We start from the raw sequence: 22,463 nt of genomic DNA, 5'->3' as shown, positions 1-22,463 counted from the left end.
GCGTCTGTTCCTGTTCCGGTCATAGATGTACAGTACTGTTATGACCTGTGCGATGAGATTCATGATGTGTTCGTCTCGTACACGTTGCTTGTTGCTCCGTCTCGTACCCGTTGCTAGCTGGTCCGTCTCGTAGCCGTGGATTGTGTTCTGGTGCGAATCGTACCTGATATGCTGCTTTCTCGGATGCTGTGACGTGCTGTACGTAGCGACCCGTCCGGCGCATATGATTTGCGCATCGTACTTGTCCGGCCGGAAACTGCTGTGGATACTGCTTCCGGGCAACTCGGTTGGGTGTTCGGAGGTTCTGCTCGGATGGAGGATGAAGCTTGAATCACAGCCTACATGTCTGTCAGATTTTTGTCAGTTATGCACATCGTACTTCCTCGCCCGGACGGACCGGCTTTGGGTACGAGTCGGTCGCAAGGTAAGGCTACGAACATCTCTCGGAGAGCTGTCCAAACCGGATTGGAATGGACCCCAAAATGTAGCGGCAATATGTGGATGCCTTGTGAAACACACAGCAAGAGAGAGTTACACCAAGTGGCAGAAGTATCAAAGGGTCACACTAAACAGCATACCTGGCATACAATCTGTCTTGTGTTATATGGAGCAAGCACTCATGGAGCCAAGTAATACCAAGCAGCCCTTTCCCCACCTGAGGGGCACTACTGAACAATAAACTACTCGGATGAATGTTTGGCATGTCAATGTAATGCTATACATGATGTATTGCTGTTAAGGCTCAGTCAGCTGACACTGAACACTATGTCAGACAAACTACCACTATGGCTAGATTCACATTCCATATCACCATACACACTGCACATGATATAAGGTATGTGTGTGTGTCAAGAGTCAGACTAGTATGTATGTACCAAGTTTCACAATTATTATTCCGCATAGCACAGCAAGTCGCCTTGCTATGCTCCACCAAAGTGAAAGGGCAGGAATGCATCATCTTTTCCCTTTACAGTGCATTTCTGTCCTTTCCCATCGCAGGAACACTTTTGTGTGCCTAGTGCCAATGGTTGCACCTTTGTGTCATGGTGCAAGGAGACCTGTAATGAAGTGGGCAACAGTACTTAAAATATCACATGCCTGAAGCACGATTCTGCCATACGATGTGAGATATCTCTGACATTTTACCTGCAGCCCGGTCAGCCCTGCAAGGTGACGAGCTGCATTCCATTTTCTGACAATGTATACATATTTGTGTAAGGGTGTAGACATGTGCCATTACACTGGGATGTCATAGTGCTTAGTTTTGAATTTGAACTGTGTGTAGTTCCACTATTTCCAATGCAATTTCTAAATCAATGTCTTGCAGGTGGACAAGTGCCTTTCACCTGGGGTGAAGTGAACAGCATCCGGGAACCAAATGTGACAAGTAAGTGTAAAGAGTACACGGTTGTTGCTCTGTGAAATCTGTATCTGATCCATGATAGTTATGTATGTGGGGAGGTATGCATCACCTGGCAAGAAAAGATCTTCAGTGTGCCAACACAAAAGCCATGCCCTAAAAATCATTTGACATTGACGAGGAAGCATGTTAATGTGAGTATACTGTCACTATAGGCAGGGCCCCTGGAATTATACAATAGTGCGGCTGTGGCGATTTTTTAATTTTTATAGATTTGACACATTTGCCACATAATCCATCATCTGGCACATATTCTGCAGATATAAAAAATAACAATAATTCACATGGATGGCATATCCATGTCAGCCTTACATCCAGTATATCCCCTATGTGGCATTTCTGTGAAGTATTCAATCAATGTGAAGCTAAGTTGCTGCACTGTGTGAAAGTTAAAATGCAGAAATGCACAGTGATACCAGGATACAGCACAGGATACTGTATTTTCCTACTGGTGGTGTACTTTTGCCTGGCTAGAACCAATGCAGGCTCCCTTGCATCATGGTGTAAAGAGCCCAGCATTGTAGGCAACACAGTTCTTGGCCAGATGAGTACTCCTGCCTGCTTACACACATTACTGATAGGCGTTTGCCATTTTCTGTGTGCTCTGAGGAATGCACCACAGGGAGAGTGAATATACAGAAAAGTAAAAATCTAAAGTTTCTCCCGGTTTTGTTACACAAGTGTAAAGATGCATTATGTAATGTTTCCAGGTTTATAATGATGCTAAATTGGTTTAGTGTTCAAAATTGCGGCAGTGAGAAACCCACCCTCCATCTATGGACTTGTTCCCTGACGTAGAGTAAGGCAAGTCAGCAATGTGTGCTGCCTCGCGTAACTACAGATTACTTATGGAATGCAGAGTTGGGCAAGCGGGACTAGCTTATCTTAACACCTCTCAAGTAGGTTGTGCCAAAACATTGCCCCCCCGACATGATGCACGACCAACACCAAGAATGAACATATGCGGTCCATTTCTAGAATTTCCCATTAAGATATCTGAATGAGAGTGAATCATTGGTATGCGTGATATGCTTGTTATTATAGTGTAACTAAATAGATATATTTTACACCTACACTGACCTCACTTGGGCGAGTTTCACATATTTTATTAGGAGATGTCATTGTACTGAATGCATATTGTACATATATCTATCCCAAGAACTGGTGTAGGTCTGGACTGGAACTTATGATTTCCTTTGGTTTTTGCTTTGTTCGCCATAAGTTGGCAGGGTATGCTCAGACGTGAGTCCCTTGCTCACTTTGCCACTGGATTCAAGCAAGCCTGGCTGAAGACGGCTGAAATGCCAGAAACCGGTCCTAGGAAGCTTGTTTCCGGTCCAGGGAAGACATGGCTTGGCAGTTCGGGCTGGACTGTTCCCATGAGGCACAGGGTCAGACTGATTTGCATATGGCCATGTCTGAACTGGGGTGGCAGAGTGGGCTAAAGAACGGTGATGGATTAAACCCAGATCAGTTGACTGGGTGTGAGTGCTTGCAATGTTCAACACTCCGTCCATCATTTCCTTTGGTTTTTGCTTTGTTTGCCATAAGTTGGCAGGGTATGCTCAGACGTGAGTCCCTTGCTCACTTTGCCACTGGATTCAAGCAAGCCTGGCTGAAGACGGCTGAAATGCCAGAAACCGGTCCTAGGAAGCTTGTTTCCGGTCCAGGGAAGACATGGCTTGGCAGTTCGGGCTGGACTGTTTCCATGAGGCACAGGGTCAGACTGATTTGCATATGGCCATGTCTGAACTGGGGTGGCAGAGTGGGCTAAAGAACGGTGATGGATTAAACCCAGATCAGTTGACTGGGGGTGAGTGCTTGTAATGTTCAACACTCCGTCCATCATTTCCTTTGGTTTTTACTTATGATTGCATGTCAGACAAAGTTTGGTAAATGTCCAGTACATTTGCAACTTGAGCTAATATGTGTTTACATTTACTCCCTAAAAACCATGACAATAGACATGGCCAAGAGCATGGAGCTTCGACGGGCCCCCAATTCCCATGTTCATAGGATTGTCCATGGCTATCAACAAATGGGTTCAATATACAAGAAGCCAAATGCAAGTGGCATATCAGGATCAGGATCAGGAACCAGAACCGGCCCACAAAAGACCCCTGTTGCAAAAGATTCCACGTTGGCCAGCAGCTGCAGGGCAGCACAAATCCCACTCCCGGATCCACGAGTGGATCAAACCGGGCTGCAAGATAGAAAAAAGGGACAGATGTGCTGCACCTTTCACTTTCAACTGTGCCAAGGTGAAAATGATGCAGCAAATGGACAGGAGGATGGCTCACATTGAGAAAGAGCAAGTGGGCATTCACAAAGTTTTATTGACATACCAGGCTGCACTTTAGTAGATTGCAACACAGATCTGACTCTCAAACATTCCCTTCCCAGTTCTTTTTTATATTGATAAAAAATTTTATTTAGCAGGCATAGTGATAGTTAGGTTTTATTGTATGTGTAGGTTTAGTTTAAATAAGTTTTAGATAATTAAGAAGTTTTTAGGTCATAGTTTCTTAGTGTGTTCTATTATGCTAGGCTTGTAAGTGGTTTGGGGGTTAATGTTTTGTATGTTGGATGAGGAAAAACAAATGTGAAATATATATATGTATACATATTTGTTTAGGCTTCTATGTGTAGTTAGTAAATGTTTAGGATGTAGTCGATGTTTGTATTGTATTGAGCTATGCGTATTAAAGGGTCTGGGAGTTGATATTTAACTTTTCATGTGTGAATAGTGAACAAGATAGGATGAGATTTTGTTAAGTTAGTATACACTGGTGTTAGGGAAAGTTAGTGTAAGATAGGTAGGATTAGTAGTTTTTGTAGATAATACATTTTCAACATTAATAAATGTATTATTGTTCTCTAGTTGCATATAATTTATTTGTCATGAGTTGGTACTGTTGTGTTAGGTGTGTAAATGCTATACAATTTGTACATTGTAGGTATATGTAGCAATGTCAGAGGCCTCTGGACAACTCTAAGTCTTCCTCACATTTGACTTATGTATATAACTATTTCCATATTTAAACACTGTAAGTGAGGTTCAGTAGCACCCTGTGTGTAAGGGAGTGGGTAGGCATGTGTTTATATTGAGTTTTTATTACAGAATGGTGCTCCCTGCCTGCATAGCACTAACACTACCTTTGCACGATTGTGAAAGGATTTCTGCATTGGTGTGTAGATTTTAATTGTGCAGGAAGAAACACTTACCTGGACAACGTCTATCATAATTTGATTTATATGCTGCTTAGCATGCCACATCATGCAGCTCACTTTGGAAAAGCTGAAAACAATATTTTTTTCACATATGTCTCCCATTTACCCCTTCCCTGGCGAGGAGTAGCACCGATACAGATTTAGTTTTCTTCCACCTATCCAAATGTTGTATGAGCAAATGATTTGATATGTGGATGCACTCGCTCTCAAAACATGTCAGGCCTCCCCTGGGGCAGAGTAACATAAGTTGTCTATTTTAGCCTGTGTTTCATTACTCAACACTCATCAGTATACACAGGGGGAGGCAAGGTGCACTTGCATGTCTAGGTCAGCATAATGTAAAGTATTGGTTTGCCTGTGTGCATCCTTCTGTGGCAGAAGTACTATGCTAATTCATGCGGACTATCGGCATGGATATCTGGCTAGTATTGGTACACCCAACTAGAGTGTTGTATCCTTGATTATGTTTTGTGTGAGCAGTGATGTTTTACAGTGTAACACTGATGTTGACATTTGTTACAGGGTTTTGACCTCACATGCCTCACACATCCCATTTATAGGTGGTAAGTTAGTGTGCACTTTGGCATAATCTTCCCAATGTGTGTCTATCAAGAAAGTGAATCTTGGTGATACAATCTGAAATTACATTGATAAGGTACACATTGCTCATCATACCATTGCAATTGATGTAATTGGTGTACGTGGACATACAAAGGCAGCATGTGAAATTATGTTGAGCTCTCTCCACCTGCGAAAAAAGTGGTTTAGGATTTGAAACCTAAATTTTAAATGTAGACTTTTCAGAAACAACCATTCAAAACTCATTATGGTTTCACCCCAAAAAATTGTTTTTGAAGTATGGATCCTCACATTTAAGCATGTGAGTGGATGAATTGATATTGCGATCATCATGTATCCTAAATTGCTAGGTTTTGTGCATAAAACAAATTCCTTATTGAACACTTGTCAGATTATATATAAATGTGAGGAATATGTTCAGTGAGGAGGAACAAAGTGTTATTTGCAAAGGTAGGCTTTTTTTTTTAAACCACTGGTCCACAAGCAAATAGTACTGTACTGGGTACTAAAGAATGTGGCATGATGCTCTACACAGCACACTTAGAAAAACTGGCTAGGGGGCACTCACAAATGTTTATCTCACAGTTCATTGTTAGAAACTGGGGATTTCCACATTTTTCTCCTCTGATGCATGCAAAACTCTACACAGCAAGCAACATTGCTGCACTGTATGAAAGAAAGGGCAGAAGCATGTTCATGCCATCATTACAATTTTTCAGGGCAATCCTGTAGTTTCCTTGCACCTACACAGTCATCTCCAGACTACCAACAGTAGAAACTGAGAACCATCTCTGAAGTGGATAGCCACCATCACACTTGGAAGTATACAACAGCTCAAGCTCACTCCATTTCCTCAGAACCCTAGGAGCTCATCTGCAGAGGCCTGCAAATCTCTTCATTCTGCTCCACTCTTTTAAACATGTATATGATTCATGTGGCAATTGTCATTAAAACCCAGGGACTCTAAATCATCTCTTATACTGATGACACCCAGATCATACATTAACTCTCAGAAGATACCACCAACATTTGTTACATTATGCAATTGACCAACATGGCTAACTCTATGTGAGATGAGTTGCTCAAACTCAACGTGACAAGATAGAAGTGATGATATTCATTCTACACCATTAACCCACCCTCGTTGCCCACTGACTTGGCCCAAAACCCTCACTCTCCAACATCCCAGAAACGGTTCACTGACAAAATATTGATGTAAAAAATATAGATGTCAAAATATAGATGAAAAAATATAGAATGCAAAAATATCAACTCCCTATACTTAAACAGGTAAGTACAAAAATATTGGAAAAAAATATTGATGTTAAATATATAATTGTACAATATATATTTTAACCCTGGGCGTTACACTACGCTTCGCCCACGTAGTGTACGTAACGCTGCCTGCTTCGCAGTTTTCGAAGTAGGCGAAGCAGGCAAGCGCGACGCACACGCACCTCTTGCGAGAAATGTGCATGCGCGGGCGTCCACGCATGCGCATTTGTCGCAAGAAGTTGGAAACGAGGAAGAGGGAGCCCCGGAGACGCCGCGCTTCAGGTAAGTCTCTTTACTTTTAATTATTTAACATGCAGGGTATTATTTAAAAGGAGGGTGGGCGGGAGGCGGGCGGCGCGTAGTGGGGCTACGCGGAGTGCGCGAGTGTGCGTAGATGTGGGCACACTACGCGCTGCTTCACATAGCCCCACTTCGCCCACTACGCCCACCATTAATATATATATATATATATATATATATATATATATATAATTCACTAAAAAAAAACATAGGTTCCAGGGGCGTTATAGTTAGCTGGACTTTTCACTCGTACAAAACCATTGAAATTCCCCGTTATAAATAGTTCAGCTAACTATAACTCGCGCGCCCGCAATGCACTGCTGATGACGTCACATATTACATCACTCATGACATGGTCAGTGACATCACTCATGACATCACTGATGACATCTCAAATGACATCACTGATGACATCATCCAGTGAATGTGTGTATTTCTGAAAATTACATATGTTTTATATGTGTATATCTCAAGGTCGATGGAAGAATAAATGGGTATATAAGTGTCTAAATGGATGATTTGTCTTTGAAAAATTGATTGTATAACTGACTGATTAAGTGTATCTTAGTGAATACATGGCTTAGTGAGTAATGTTTAAATGTGTAAATATCTGTATCAGTCTCTCACTTTGTGTATAAGTAGCTGCATGGGTTGGTGAGTAGCTACATGAGTGTCTATATAGGTTATTAGTTGGTTTTTTGAGTATCAGTATGAGTGTCTGAGTGTCTGTATGGTTCGGTGGGGGGTATTACATAGTGCATAGGTGCATGAATGAGTGACTCACTGTTTGTATGTGTTGAAGACAGCATGTGTGCAGGACTGTATGGATGGATGAGTGTGTGCATGGGTGTGTTAGTGAGTGATAGACTGTCTCAATAGTGTCTCTATGAGTAACTACATATGTTTTAAACTAGTATATGTGACTATTGGTGTATATAAGTGAGTATATGTGAGAGTGAGAGATTGAACGAGTTCCTGTATGAATAAGTATGTGTTTCTATAAGTGATTGTTTAAAAGACTAAGTATGTGTAAGTTTCTGTAGTAGTAAGTGTGGTGGTGTGTGTATAACTGTATTTGCAAGTAAATGGATGTTTGATTCTTTATTAGCATGAGTGACTATGTGTGTGAGTAACTCTATGGGTGAGTGGCGTTGTGTAACAGGATGTATAGGTGTGTGAGTACATATGATGAGTGAGTACATGTATGAGTGACTGTATAGGACTGTTGGTGAATGAGTGGATGTGTATGTGGATCTTAGAATTACTGAATAGGTTGTTGAAACTGGTATTGGTATGTCCATTGTTTTGAACATTGTAGTTTCTATTTTTGAATGTGTGTATCAAAGGTTATATTAGGGGAAGAGGAGGTCTGCCACTCTATCACAAGGATGATGTCATCAGTGATGTCATTAGTGATGTCATTTGAAATGTCATCAGTGACGTCATGAGTGATGTCACTGACCATGTCATGAGTGATGTAATATGTGACGTCATCAGCAGTGCATTGCGGGCGCGCGAGTTATAGTTAGCTGAACTAACTATAACGGGGGAATTTCAATGGTTTTGTACGAGTGAAAAGTCCAGCTAACTATAACACCCCTGAAACCTATGGTTTTTTCAGTGAATTTCTAAGGTTTTTTAAATGCTAATTCCTAACTATAACGTGCCTGAAACCTATGGTTTTTTCAGTGAATTTCAAAGGTTTTTTCAATGCTAATTTCTAACTATGCCTACAGAGATAGGACAACGTGCAGAAAGAACAAACAGAAGAGCAGAAAGAAGCCTTGTTGCAAAATCATCATGTACCCTCAACTTTTTCAGACGGATACTGGTGGTAACTGAGTCTGACTAACCAGTCCTAGAGCCAGTGCTATGTTAAAAGACACTCAGATTATACTGAAAACACCTACATACACTAGGGAACACTATGCGTTGGGGTCCCCCTGTGATCAGCATGACCTCCTCTGTACCCCCTAGTATATACTAGGGCAGGGGATTAAAACTACCTCTTAAAACGCGCCACAGGGCGTGTTTGCACACGTCACCTCAGGCCCCGTCCCCTCACTTCCCCACTGTGTAAACACGCCCTGTGGCCGTTTTAAGTTGGGAGATTAAGTCCCCTTGAATCCTGAGGGTCCCTAGGCTCCAACTAGACCACTAGGTACCTCCAGTAAGCACCACAGAGCTGCGTTGCAGAGAGATGTAAAAAGGGGCACGGCCTAGACCACCTCTCTGCAACGCAGCGGAGTGGTGCTTACTGGAAGCACCTGGTGGGCTAGTTGGCCCCCAGGGTCCCTCAGGATTGAAGGGGAATTATTTCCCCAACTTAAAACGTGCCACAGGGCTTGTTTGCACACGTTAACTCAGGCCCCGTCCCCTCCCTTCACCACTGTGTAAACACGCCCTGTGGCCGTTTTTAGTTGGGAGATTAAGTTCATTTGAATCCTGAGGGTCCCTAGGGTCTAACTAGCCCACTAGGTACCTCCAGTATGCGCCACAGAGCTGCGTTGCAGAGAGGTGTAAAAAGTGGCACGGCCTGGATCACCACTCTGCAACGCAGCTCAGTGGCGCTTACTGGAAGCACCTGGTGGGCTAGTTAGCCCCCAGGGGCCCTCAGGATTGAAGGGGAATTATTTCCCCAACTTAAAACGCGCCACAGGGCTTGTTTGCACACGTTAACTTAGGCCCCGTCCCCTCCCTTCACCACTGTGTAAACACGCCCTGTGGCCGTTTTTAGTCGGGAGATTAAGTTAATTTGAATCCTGAGGGTCCCTAGGGTCCAACTAGCCCACTAGGTACCTCCAGTTTGCGCCACAATGTTGCGTTGCAGAGAGGTGTAAAAAGTGGCACGGTCTGGGCCACCTCTCTGCAACGCAGCTCAGTGGCGCTTACTGGAAGCACCCAGTGGGCTAGTTAGCCACCAGGGGTCCTCAGGATTGAAGCGGAATTATTTCCCCAACTTGCACACATCACCTCAGGCCCCGTCCCCTTCCTTCCCCACTGTGTAAACATGCCCTGTGGCCGTTTTTTAAGTTGGGAGATTAAGTCCCCTTGAATCCTGAGGATCCCTAGCGGCAAAATAGCCCACTAGGTACGTCCAGTATGCGCCATTGCAGAGAGGTGTAAAAAGGGGCACGGCCTGCACCACCTCTCTGCAACGCAGTGCAGTGGCACTTACTGGAAGCACCTGGTGGGCTAGTTGGCCCCCAGGGTCCCTCAGGATTGAAAGGGAATTATTTCCCCAACTTAAAACGCGCCACAGGGCGTGTTTGCACACGTCACCTCAGGCCCCGTCCCCTCCCTTCACCACTGTGTAAACGCGCCCTGTTGCCGTTCTAAGCTGAGAGATTAAGTCCCCTTGAATCCTAAGAGTCCCTAGGGTCAAACTAGCCCACTAGGTACCTCCAGTAAGCGCCACAGAGCTGCGTTGCATAGAGGTGTAAAAATGGGCGTGGCCTCAGAACACCTGTCTGCAACGCAGCTCCCTGGCGCACACTGGAGATACCTGTTGGGCTAGTTGGCCCTCAGGGACCCTCAGTATTGAAGGGGAATTAATTCCCCAACTTACAACTGGCCAGGGGGCGCGTTTGCAGAGTGCTGTAAGGAGGGGGCGTGGCCTCCAGTGCGATGCCAGTCTTTTATTTATTTTATTTTTTTAAGAAGGAGGGCTGTGTGGCCCCCTTCTTTTTCTAATTTACTGGCCCTGGAGACCCCATCCCCCAGGGCCTGCACCCTAATTTTTTGTTGTTGAAAAAAATACATTTGGCCCTCCCAAAGCCTTAATCGGCCCCGGGACCCCAACCCTGGGCCTTTTTTTTATTTAAATTCTTTAGGAGGGGGCTGCGTTGCCCCCCTCCTCAGGCCACTTATGGCTCCGGGGACCCCATCACCCGGGGCCGGCCTTTGTTTTTTATTATTTTAAAAATATATATATTTATAGAAACACCTAGGACATGCTGGACAAACCGTGTGTACCTATCACCATGACGATTTGTGTGATATTCATTAAAAGGTGACTATGCATACAATGTATCCACGTGGAATGTATTTACACCGCTAGTGAAGCGCTGATGTGTCTGACGCCCTACCATGCCTAATCCCGGCGCCCCCGTCGGTGGGTACTCTCCAAGTAGACACCCTTGTCGTTTATTTATACAAACATGGGTAGCTATTGACGGGCACATTTAATACACACGCACACCAAGCCATTCAAAGGGGATTCGACAAAAATTCGACTAAACTATGCAAGAAACCCCGCTCACGGTTAATAAAACACACATCCACCGCCGGATGTGTAATTCTTTTTATTTTACTCTCTGGAAAGGAGACGAACCTCACTTGAGAGTCACAGCGTGCTCCTGGCTGAACCCAATGCTGTGTTACACCCACCAGTGCCCGCCGAGTGCCACACACCTCTGTGTTGTGTTCCACCAGCTAGTGCATATACTATGACACTCTCTAGCCCATGTGCACTGTAACACCACCCCGTGAATATGTCATGCCACACTTGCCTTCGCACGGGTTATATTGCCCCATCTAACGTGCCTTCCTCGATGGCTATGTTATAACGCACAGCGCTATGCCATACATATTACAATCTGGGATCCATATCTTTGTCACAGTGCATATGCAACGTTACACTCCCCAGCACATATTTCATATTACAACTTTAGAGACTAGTTAGGTTACAAAACACTGCCCTGTGCATATTACACTCCAAGGCGCATATCGCATAGCACGCGCTAGTGCCTGTGCTATCTCGCGCTCTCCAATGAATCTGTCATTGCACACAATGTATTGCATATTATATTTCACGCCCCGGTTCATCTTATATCACACTTTTTGGTGCATAGTTTATACCATATACTATATCTAGTTTTCATTTTCAATCGTGCTCTCGGAACTATGCTCTATATAACACTGCGTCCACCTACCCTTTTCACGGGTATTACATTTTGCGATGGGGTGTGGAGGGTCAGGGGGTGTTTCTGCCAAGTGAGCACGGAGTCACAGTCACAAACGTCCTATTCTTCCTGAATAAAAGTGAGATTATACTGCATACTTTTTCATATTTTAAGTAGTTCGCACAGACACACATTTTAAAAACAATAAAGTTCCTAATACCCACCTTCTCTGAACAGTAAGCTTGCTGCCCCATCCACCTCCTCCCTATCCTCTGTTGTCTGAATCCATGGACTAGCCTCCTCCCTCCTGCCATGCATGGTCTGATGTGCTGCCACTGCCCTCCATTTAGCTTGATGTACCAGTCCACTCCTCCTGCCCTCCATTGCCCAATTCTATGGCCCATCATTGACCTCCTGCTTAGCCTCTGTGCTTAGCTTGTTGCCCCTATTCTCCTTCCCCCTGCCTTCCGATGTCTTTGTGCATGCCCCTGCTCCATCTCTTTGCCCACCATGTTCCACGAACCTGCCACTCCTATCTACTCTGAGTGTTCTGTTGAGCTGCCACTCACCTCCCACCTTCCTAGCATTGTCAGATGATTGTAACCTGTCCCTGCCACCTCCACCCTGTCTGTCCACATGCCATGCCCCTATCCCCTTCCTCCTGTCCTCCATGGTCCATTTTACTGCCACACCCTTCTGCCCTCCCTGGTCTGTTGTGCTGCAACTGCTCCTCCTGCCTGCCCCACGTGGTCTGTTGTGAGGCCCCCTCCCCTGAACTCTCTTGTTTGTGCCCAGGTCCTGACCCTCCCTCCTATCCTCCATGGTCCTTTGTGCATGCCCCTGCACCCTCCATCTTGCCCATCATAGCCATTGTGCTGCCACTAACCCTCCCGCTTACCATGCATGGATTTCTGTGCTCCCATGGCCCCTCACACCTTCCCTGTGTGGTTAGCTAGCTGCCCCTGACCCCCTCCTACCTTCCCTCCATGGTCTGTGTGTATGCCATCATAGTCTCATTGTTGCTCTCCATGGTGTGTCTTGTTTCTAGTGCCCATCCTGCCTGACCTCCATGGTCATATTGCTGCTCCTGCCCTGCCCCCTTGCCCCCAGCCCTCTGTTTCCATGTGCAGACCCCTATTCCCATCCTCCTGGCTTGTCTGTTCCATTGTAATGCCCCTGATCCGTCCCTCCTGCCCTTTATGGTCTGTTATGCTGCAGCTTTCTCTCCTGTCTGTCCATTATGGTCAGCTAGCTACCATTGCCTCTTTCCCCTCTGTTCTCTGTTGTCCATGTGCATGGTCCTGTCCCCTCCCTATTGCTTTCTATGGATTGTTGTGCTGCACTCCCGTCCCGCATGCGCTGTGTGGTGTATTGTGCTGCTGCAAACCCTGATGCCTGCCCTGTAGGGTCAGTTTTGTGCACCTCTCAATGTCCCTCCTGTCCTCTGTTATCCGAGTCCATGTCTCTACCCCAAATCCTCCTGCCTACCAAGATCCAATGTACCATACTTGCGAACATTTTGAACTTGGTAAGAGGGAGATTTTGAAAAAAACTGGGGTATTGATTTTCCCCTTTGAGTTACATTGAAAAAGGGGAGATTGTAGACAGGAGACAAATCAAATAAAGCCCATTTGAGCTTAAAAACATTGGACGTTTCCTGCCTGAAACAGGTCTGTTGGCATGTATGGTTGTACTACCACTGCCTCTTCCTTCTGCCCACAATGGTCTATTATATTGCCACAGCCTCTCTTGCCAGTCCTGTATTGTTGGTTTGTTGCCCCAGCCCCCCTTTCCACTGCCCTCCATAGTCTGTTGTGCTGCCACTGCCCTTCCTGCCTGCCCAGTGTGGTCACATTGTTGCCTCTGCACTCTCCTACCTGCCTTCAATTTTCAGAGTCCGTGCCCCTGGTCTCTGCCTCTCAACAGTATCCCAATGACCAGCTAGATTGCTAACATTCTATATTTATTACAAAAGTGTGGAACGCTTGACGTCATCTGGATGTAATCAAAACTGTAATACCTAGAGAATTTCCTTTAGAAATTACATATATGAGAGGGTCTTATTTGCATCAAATTATGGTTAGTGCTCTAAAATACTAAAATGAGGACTTATCTTCTGAGTTTTCAAATAGCGACAAAGAACGTTTAAATTATTTGTAATCTTTATGTTTTTTTATCCAGTTGACCACTTGATTAAATGTTGCACCTAGGGGAGAGGATGTGGTGTTACTTCCAGAGCTGCAGACTTTGCAACTGGGGAACCAGGTTGGAGTTTCTGCTTCAGCTCAACATTCTGTGATTCTGGTCAAATCACTTAATCTCCCCATGTCTACAACCAAAATGAATTTGATCTTGTGTGATGTAACCAATGCTCATGTGAAGCACTGCAATACCTGACAAGTCTGCACTATATAAAACTGCAAATACACAAAAAATGTGTTTTGAACACTTCTGTCATTGGGCTACATGTGAGCTACATCTGGGTGATATTTGTGCTGCATTTGGGCTCTTTTGTCTCTGGTGGCCATCTTGGGAGATTTATTTGTTATGAAGTTTCTGCAGTCTCCTCAGTAGGAAATGCTTTCCGTTTTTTATTTTGATTCCATCAAGAAGGTATTCAGATATGTCACACATTTTCCATATATTCTGAATGTTAGCACTCTAGTTGCTCATTAGATCACTGTAGTAAAGCTACTGCTCACCACGGAAGTCTGCTGCTGGTATTAAAAGTGCATGTTTCAGTCTACATATCAGAATTTTTTTATAAAATAGAAGAGGATTTGAGAAGTCAATCAAAATGTGCCCTAATTTTTCTTTCGTCAGCACTAATCATAATTTCTATGGCAAAATGAACCCCCTCATTGTGTTCCTTTTTAAATTAAATGTTTTAAGTGTTACCAGTTTATTCCAATCAAGATGGCTTCAGGTGTGCCACACTTTTGTCATAAGTAAGATAGTAAGCGCTCTAGTTGTTCTTAAGAACACTCTGGGACATTCTGTCATTGGGCTAAACTTGGGCTACATCTGGGTGATATTTGGGCTACATTTGGGCTCTTTTGTCTCTGGTGGCCATCTTGGGAGATTTATTTGTTATGAAGTTTCCTAATTTCCTCCTTTACTGCAGTCTCCTCAGTAGGAAATACTTTCAGTTTTTTACTTTGGTTCCATCAAGAAGGCATTCAGATGTGTCACACATTTGCCATAAATTCTGAATGTTAGCACTCTAGTTGTTCTTTAGAACACTCTGGGAAGCTGCAGTAGAACACAAAGGAATCAACTGACAGTCTCTGCCCTTGTTGGATGTACATGTTTTACTGAGAATGTCAGACTTCATTCTCACATGACTGAGAAAGATAATATGAGTTTACAGAAAATCTGCTCTCAGTTTAGCTTATAGATCACCTTCCAAACCTCTGTGGGAAAAGCATGAGAAAATAGTTTTCTCTCAAACATGATTCATGATATCACAGCAGAAGGCTTTTTCACATGGTAAAATCACCTTAGAACACACCACAATTCCTAAAATGTGTATGGTACATCAACAAATGATTTATAACGTAACTAAAGTCTTAAAACCTTCTATTAACTGCAATGCTTTTTAATGAGGTGCTATCATGTATATTGGTCCCAAGATGGCTGCCAACACTTCTTGGATGAAGTACTGACAGCCAATCAGATCTCACGATGAGATGTGTGGTTAGGCTCCGCCCAGATATATCTATCTTTTTAACTCTAATTTTCTCAGGAACTACTGAACAGATTTACACCATTTAAGCAAAAGGCACAAGTCTGAACTGAGGACTACCTCTTTGCCAAATTTGGTGTAATTGCATTCAGCAGTTTGGGCTGTAGCTGCGTCAACAGGTCCTTTGGGAAAATGCATAGGGAAAACGTGTTTTGGGACCCCCCTTTTTCTCTCGGCCCCCGCTTGACGAATCACCGTGAAATTTTCAGGATATGAGTTGACCGGAGCTGGCCAAAAGTTTGGAAAATTTCACAAAGATTCATCAATCGGCGCCAACGTTATTCGAAATAGAATGATGCGGGTTTCCTATGGAAAATAGGACTTAACTATAACTACCTACTGGTGACTGCCAGTAGGTAATGTATATATGTATATGTATATATATATATATATATTATCTACTGGCGGTCGCCAGTAGATAGTTATAGTTACAACCTAGTATCCATAGGAAATCTCAAAATTCTATTTTGAATAACTTTGGCGCCGGTTGACGAATCCTCGCGAAATTTTCAAAACTAATGGGGTGCTCCGTTCACCTCCTACCCTGAAAGTCTCGGGGTGATTCGTCAAGCGGGGGCCGAGAAAAAGGGGGGGTCCCAAAACACGTTTTCCCCATGCATTTTTCCATAGGACCTTTAGTCGCAGCTACAGCCCGAACGGCTGAACAGAATTACGTGAAATTTGGCAGAGAGGTAGCCATAAGGTCAAGGAAGTGCCTTTTGCAGGTCTGGTGTAAATCTGTCCAGTATTTCCTGAGAAAATAGCATTTAAAAGCATATCAATATCTATATGCGCGCACCGTGAGCGCACGGTGCGCGCACCCTGCCGTGCGCGAGCGCAATTCTGATTGGTTGTTAGATGTCGGTAAGCATTCGAATCGGTCGAAACCAGGAAGTGTCAGCCGCCATTTTGTCTCTCGCAGTCTGAGGGGGAGAAAAAAAAAGGTGAAGAACGTGAAAAGGAGGCAGAGTGGACAGTTCCTGACCCCCTAGCCTTGGTCAGGGGGTCACAGAAGGGCCCCCAAGGGTGAAAAAAACAATTTTTTATTTTTTTTTAAATCGCGAGGGGCGTGCACGTTGCGCGCACGGCGAACCGTGGGTGCTCGGTGCGCGAAGCGCACCGAGCGCCCACAGCGCGCGCGCGGTGAAAAACCTGAAAAAAATAAATAAATAAATACATAACTTAGCATTTAAAAAACCGTACAAATTCACTGAAAAAACCATAGGTTTCACACACGTTATAGTTACGAATTAGCATTTAAAAAACCTTGCAAATTCACTTAAAAAACCATAGGTTTCACACATGTTATAGTTAGCTGGACATTTCACTCGTAAAAAACCAATGAAATTCCCCCGTTATAGTTAGTTCAGGCAACTATAACTCACGCGACCGCAATCCTCTGCTGATGACGTCAGATATTACATCACTGATGACATATGTGTCTTTATGAAAAATAAATATTTGTAATATATGTATAGCTAAAGATTAATGGAAGAAGACATGGGTAAATAAGTGTCTAAATACAGTGATGTAATATCTGACGTCATCAGCAGAGGATTGCGGTCGCGTGAGTTATAGTTGCCTGCACTAACTATAACGGGGGAATTTCATTGGTTTTTTACGAGTGAAATGTCCAGCTAACTATAACATGTGTGAAACCTATGGTTTTTTAAGTGAATTTGCAAGGTTTTTTAAATGCTAATTCGTAACTATAACGTGTGTGAAACCTATGGTTTTTTCAGTGAATATATATATATATTATATACTGGCGGTCGCCAGTAGATAGTTATAGTTAGGAACGAGTTCCCATAGGAAATCTGAAAATTCTATTTTGAATAACTTTGGCGCCGGTTGACTTATCTTCGTGAAATTTTCAAAACTAATGGGGCGCCCCGCTCAGCTCCTACCCTGAAAGTCTCGGGGTGATTCGTCAAGCGGGGGCTGAGAAAAAAGGGGGGTCCCAAAACACGTTTTCCCCATGCATTTTCCCATAGGACCTTTAGTCGAAGGTACAGCCCAAACGGCTGAACAGAATTACTTGAAATTTGGCAAAGAGGTAGTCCTCAGGTCAGGCATGTGCCCTTTGCTTAAATGGTGTAAATCCGTTCAGTAGTTCCTGAGAAAATCAAAAGTAAAATCATATATATATCTGGGCGGAGCCTAACCACACATCTCATCGTGAGATCTGATTGGCTGTCAGCACTTCATCCAAGAAGTGTTGGCATCCATCTTGGGACCAATATACATGATAGCACCTCATTAAAAAGCGTTGCAGTTAATAGCAGGTTTTAAGACTTTAGTTGGTTTATAAATAATTTGTTGATGGTACCATACTCATTTTAGGAATTGTGGTGTGTTCTAAGGTGATTTTACCATGTGAAAAAGCCTTCTGCTGTGATATCATGAATCATATTTGAGAGAAAACTATTTTCTCATGCTTTTCCCACAGAGGTTTAGAAGGTGATCTATAAGCTAACTGAGAGCATATTTTCTGTAAACTCACATTATCTTTCTCACATGACTGAGAATGAAGTCTGACATTCTCAGTAAAACATGTACATCCAACAAGGGCAGAGACTGTCAGTTGATTCCTTTGTGTTCTACTGCAGCTTCCCAGAGTGTTCTAAGGAACAACTAGAACGCTAACAGTCCTACTTATGACAAACGTATGGCACACCTGAAGCCATCTTGGTTGGAATAAAGTGGTAATTCTTAAAACATTTAATTTAAAAAGGAACAAAATGAGGGGGTTCATTTTGCCATAGAAAGTATGATTAATACTGCAGAAAGAAAAATTAGGGCACATTTTGAGTGACTTCTCAAATCCTCTTCTATTTCATTAAAAAATTCTGACATGCAGACTGAAACATGCACTTTCAATACCAGCAGCAGACTTCCCTGGTGAGCAGAAGCGTTACTACAGTGATCTAATAAGCAACTAGAGTGCTAACATTCTGAATTTATTGCAAATTTGTGACACATCTGAATGCCTTCTTGATGGAATCAAAGTAAAAAACTGAAAGTATTTCCTACTGAGGAGACTGTAGTAAATGAGGAAATTAGGAAACATCATAACAAATAAGTCTCCCAAAATGGCCACCAGAGACAAAAGAGCCCAAATGTAGCCCAAATATCACCCAGATGTAGCCCAAGTATAGCCCAATGACAGAATGTCCCAGAGTGTTCCAACGAACAACTAGAACGCTAACAGTCTTACTTATGACAAAAGTATGGCACACCTGAAGCCATCTTGAATGGAATAAAGTGGTAACACTTAAAACATTTCATTTACAAAGGAACACAATGAGGGGATTCATTTTGCCATAGAAATTAGGATTAGTTCTGCAGAAAGAAAAATTAGGGCACATTTTGACTTCTCAAATCCTCTTCTATTTCATAAACAAATTCTGACATGCAGACTGAAACATGCACTTTGAATACCAGCAGCAGACTTCCCTGGTGAGCAGCAGTTTTACTACAGTGATCTAATGAGCAACTAGAGTGCTAACATTCAGAATTTATGGCAAATGTGTGACACATTTGAATGCCTTCTTGATGGAACCAAAATAAAAAACTGAAATTATTCCCACTGAGGAGACTGCAGTAAATGAGGAAATTAGGAAACTTCATAACAAATAAATCTCCCAAGATGGCCACCAGAGACAAAAGAGCCCAAATGTAGCCCAAATATCACCCAGATGTAGCCCAAGTATAGCCTAATGACAGAATGTCCCAGAGTGTTCTTAAGAACAACTAGAGCACGTACTGTCTTACTTATGACAAAAGTATGGCACACCTGAAGCCATCTTGATTGGAATAAACTGGTAACACTTAAAACATTTAATGTAAAAAGGAACACAATGGGGGGGTTCATTTTGCCATAGAAATTATGATTAGTGCTGAAGAAAGAAAAATTAGGGCTCATTTTGAGTGACTTCTCAAATCCTCTTCTATTTCATTAAAACATTCTGATATGCAGACTGAAACATGCACTTTAAATACCAGCAGCAGACTTCCATGGTGAGCAGTAGCTTTACTACATGTAAATTGTAAATGTAAATGTAAATTTGATACTTGTATAGCGCACTACTCACCCGCAAGGGTCTCAAGGCGCTTGTACGAATACCGCTGTGGAACCCATCCTGGCTTTCCCTGTGAGGCGTCCACTCCTGGGCACCCCCAAGGTGGAGGCCAGGCATCCTTAGCGTTGTGGAGGCCGTTGTGGAGATTAAGCAAGCTATTGCCCAGAGTTGCAGAGTGGGACTCCATGATTGGAATAGGCACCGAGGCGAGAATGATCAGGTCCGTGGAATTTTTGAGCCCAAGACCCGCCGAGGCTGGGAATTGAACCCTGGTCCTGGGCTAGATCTCTGCATCAGGGTCTGCCGCTCTAATCATTGAGCCTCACTTCTCCACTACAGTGATCTAATGAGCAACTAGAGTGCTAACATTCACATTCAGAATTTATGGCAAATGTGTGACATATCTGAATACCTTCTTGATCGAATCAAAGTAAAAAACTTAAAGCATTTCCTACTGAGGAGACTGCTGTAAATGAGGAAATTAGGAAACTTCATAACAAATAAATCTCCCAAGATGGCCACCAGACACAAAAGAGCCTAAATACAGCACAAATATCACCCAGATGTAGCCCACATGTATCCCAATGACAGAAGTGTGCAAAACACTTATTTTTTTGTGTATTTGCAGTTTTATATAGTGCAGACTTGTCAGGTATTGGAATGCTTTACATGAGCATTGGTTACATCACACAAGATCAAATTCATTTTGGTTGTAGATATGGGGAGATTAACTGATTTGACCACAATCACAGAATGTTGAGCTGAAGCAGAAACTCCAACCTGGTTCCGCAGTTGCAAAGTCTGCAGCTCTGGAAGTAACACCACATCCTCTCGCCAAGGTGCAACATTTAATCAAGTGGTCAACTGGATAAAAAAACATAAAGATTACAAATAATTTAAAAGTTCTTTGTCGCTATTTGAAAACTCAGAAAATATGTCCTCATTTTAGTTTTTTAGAGCACTAACCATAATTTTGATGCAAATAAGACCCTCTCATATATGTAATTTCTAAAGGAAATACTCTAGGTATTACAGTTTTGATTACATCAAGATGACGTCAGGCGTTCCACACTTTTGTAATAAATATAGAATGTTAGCAATCTAGTTGTTCATTGGGATACTGTTGAGAGGCAGAGGCCAGGGGAACGGACTCTGAAAACTGAAGGCAGGTAGGAGAGTGCAGAGGCAACAATTTGACCACACTGGGCAGGCAGGAAGGGCAGTGGCAGCACAACAGACTATGGAGGGCAGTGGAAAGGAGGGCAGGGGCAACAAACCAACAATACAGGACTGGCAAGAGAGGCTGTGGCAATATAATAGACCATTGTGGGCAGAAGGAAGAGTCAGTGTTCGTACAACCATACATACCAACAGACCCGTTTCAGCCAGGAAACGTCCAATGTTGTTAAGCTCAAATGGGCTTTATTTGATCTGTCTCCTGTCTACAATCTCCTCTTTTTCAATGTAACTCAAAGGGGAAAATCAATACCCCAGTTTTTTTTCAAAATCTCCCTCTTACCAAGTTCAAAATGTTCGCAAGTATGGTACATTGAATCATGGTAGGCAGGAGGAATTGGGGTAGGGACATGGACTCGGATAACAGAGGACAGGAGGGACATGGAGAGGTGCACCAAACTGACCCTACCGGGCAGGCATCAGGGTTTGCAGCAGCACAATACACCACACAGCGCATGCGGGACTGGAGTGCAGCACAACAATCCATAGAAAGCAATAGGGAGGGGACAGGACCATGCACATGGACAACTGAGAACAGATGGGAAAGAGGCAATGGTAGCTAGCTGACCATAATGGACAGACAGGAGAGAAAGCTGCAGCATAACAGACCATAAAGGGCAGGAGGGACAGATCAGGGGCATTACAATGGAACAAACAAGCCAGGAGGGAGGGAATAGGGGGTCTGCACATGGAAACAGAGGGCTGGGGGCAAGGAGGCAGGGCAGGAGCAGCAAGATGACCATGGAGGTCAGGCAGGATGGGCACTAGAAACAAGACACACCATGGAGAGCAACAATGAGACTATGATGGCATACACACAGACCATGGAGGGAAGGTGGGAGGGGGTCAGGGGCAGCTAGCTGACCACACAGGGAAGGTGGTGGGAGGGGCCATGGCAGCACAGAAGACCATGCATGGCAAGCAGGAGGGTTAGTGGCTGCACAATGGCTGTGATGGGCAAGAAGGAGGGTGCAGGGGCATACATAAAGGACCATGGAGGATAGAAGGAAGGGTCAGGACCTGGGCACAGACATGAGAGTTCAGGGGAAGGGGCCTCACAACAGACCGTGTGGGGCAGACAGGAGGAGCAGTTGCAGCACAACAGACCAGGGAGGGCAGAAGGGTGTGGCAGTAAAATGGACCATGGAGGACAGGAGGAAGGGGATAGGGGCATGGCATGTGGACAGGCAGGGTGGAGGTGGCAGGGACAGGTTACAGTCATCTGACAATGCTAGGCAGGTGGGAGGGGAGTGGCAGCTCAACAGAACACTGAGAGGAGATAGGAGTGGCAGGTCCATGGAACATACTGGGCAAAAAGGATGGAGCAGGGGCATGCACAAAGACATCGGAGGGCAGGGGGAAGGAGAATAGGAACAGCAAGCTAAGCACAGAGGCTAAGCAGGAGGTCAATGATGGTCCATAGAATTGGGCAATGGAGGGCAGGAGGAGTGGACTGGTACATCATGCTAAATGGAGGGCAGTGGCAGCACATCAGACCATGCATGGCAGGAGGGAGGAGGCTAGTCCATGGATTCAGACAACAGAGGATAGGGAGGAGATGGATGGGGCAGCAAGCTAACTGTTCAGAGAAGGTGGGTATTAGGAACTTTATTGCTTTTAAAATGTGTGTCTGTGCGAACTACTTAAAATATGAACAAGTATGCAGCATAATCTCACTTTTATTCAGGAAG

The sequence above is a fragment of the Triturus cristatus genome, chromosome 7 (assembly GCF_964204655.1).
Source record: "Triturus cristatus chromosome 7, aTriCri1.1, whole genome shotgun sequence".
In the NCBI taxonomy this organism is placed as follows: domain Eukaryota; kingdom Metazoa; phylum Chordata; class Amphibia; order Caudata; family Salamandridae; genus Triturus; species Triturus cristatus.
This window is presented reverse-complemented; position numbering follows the sequence as displayed.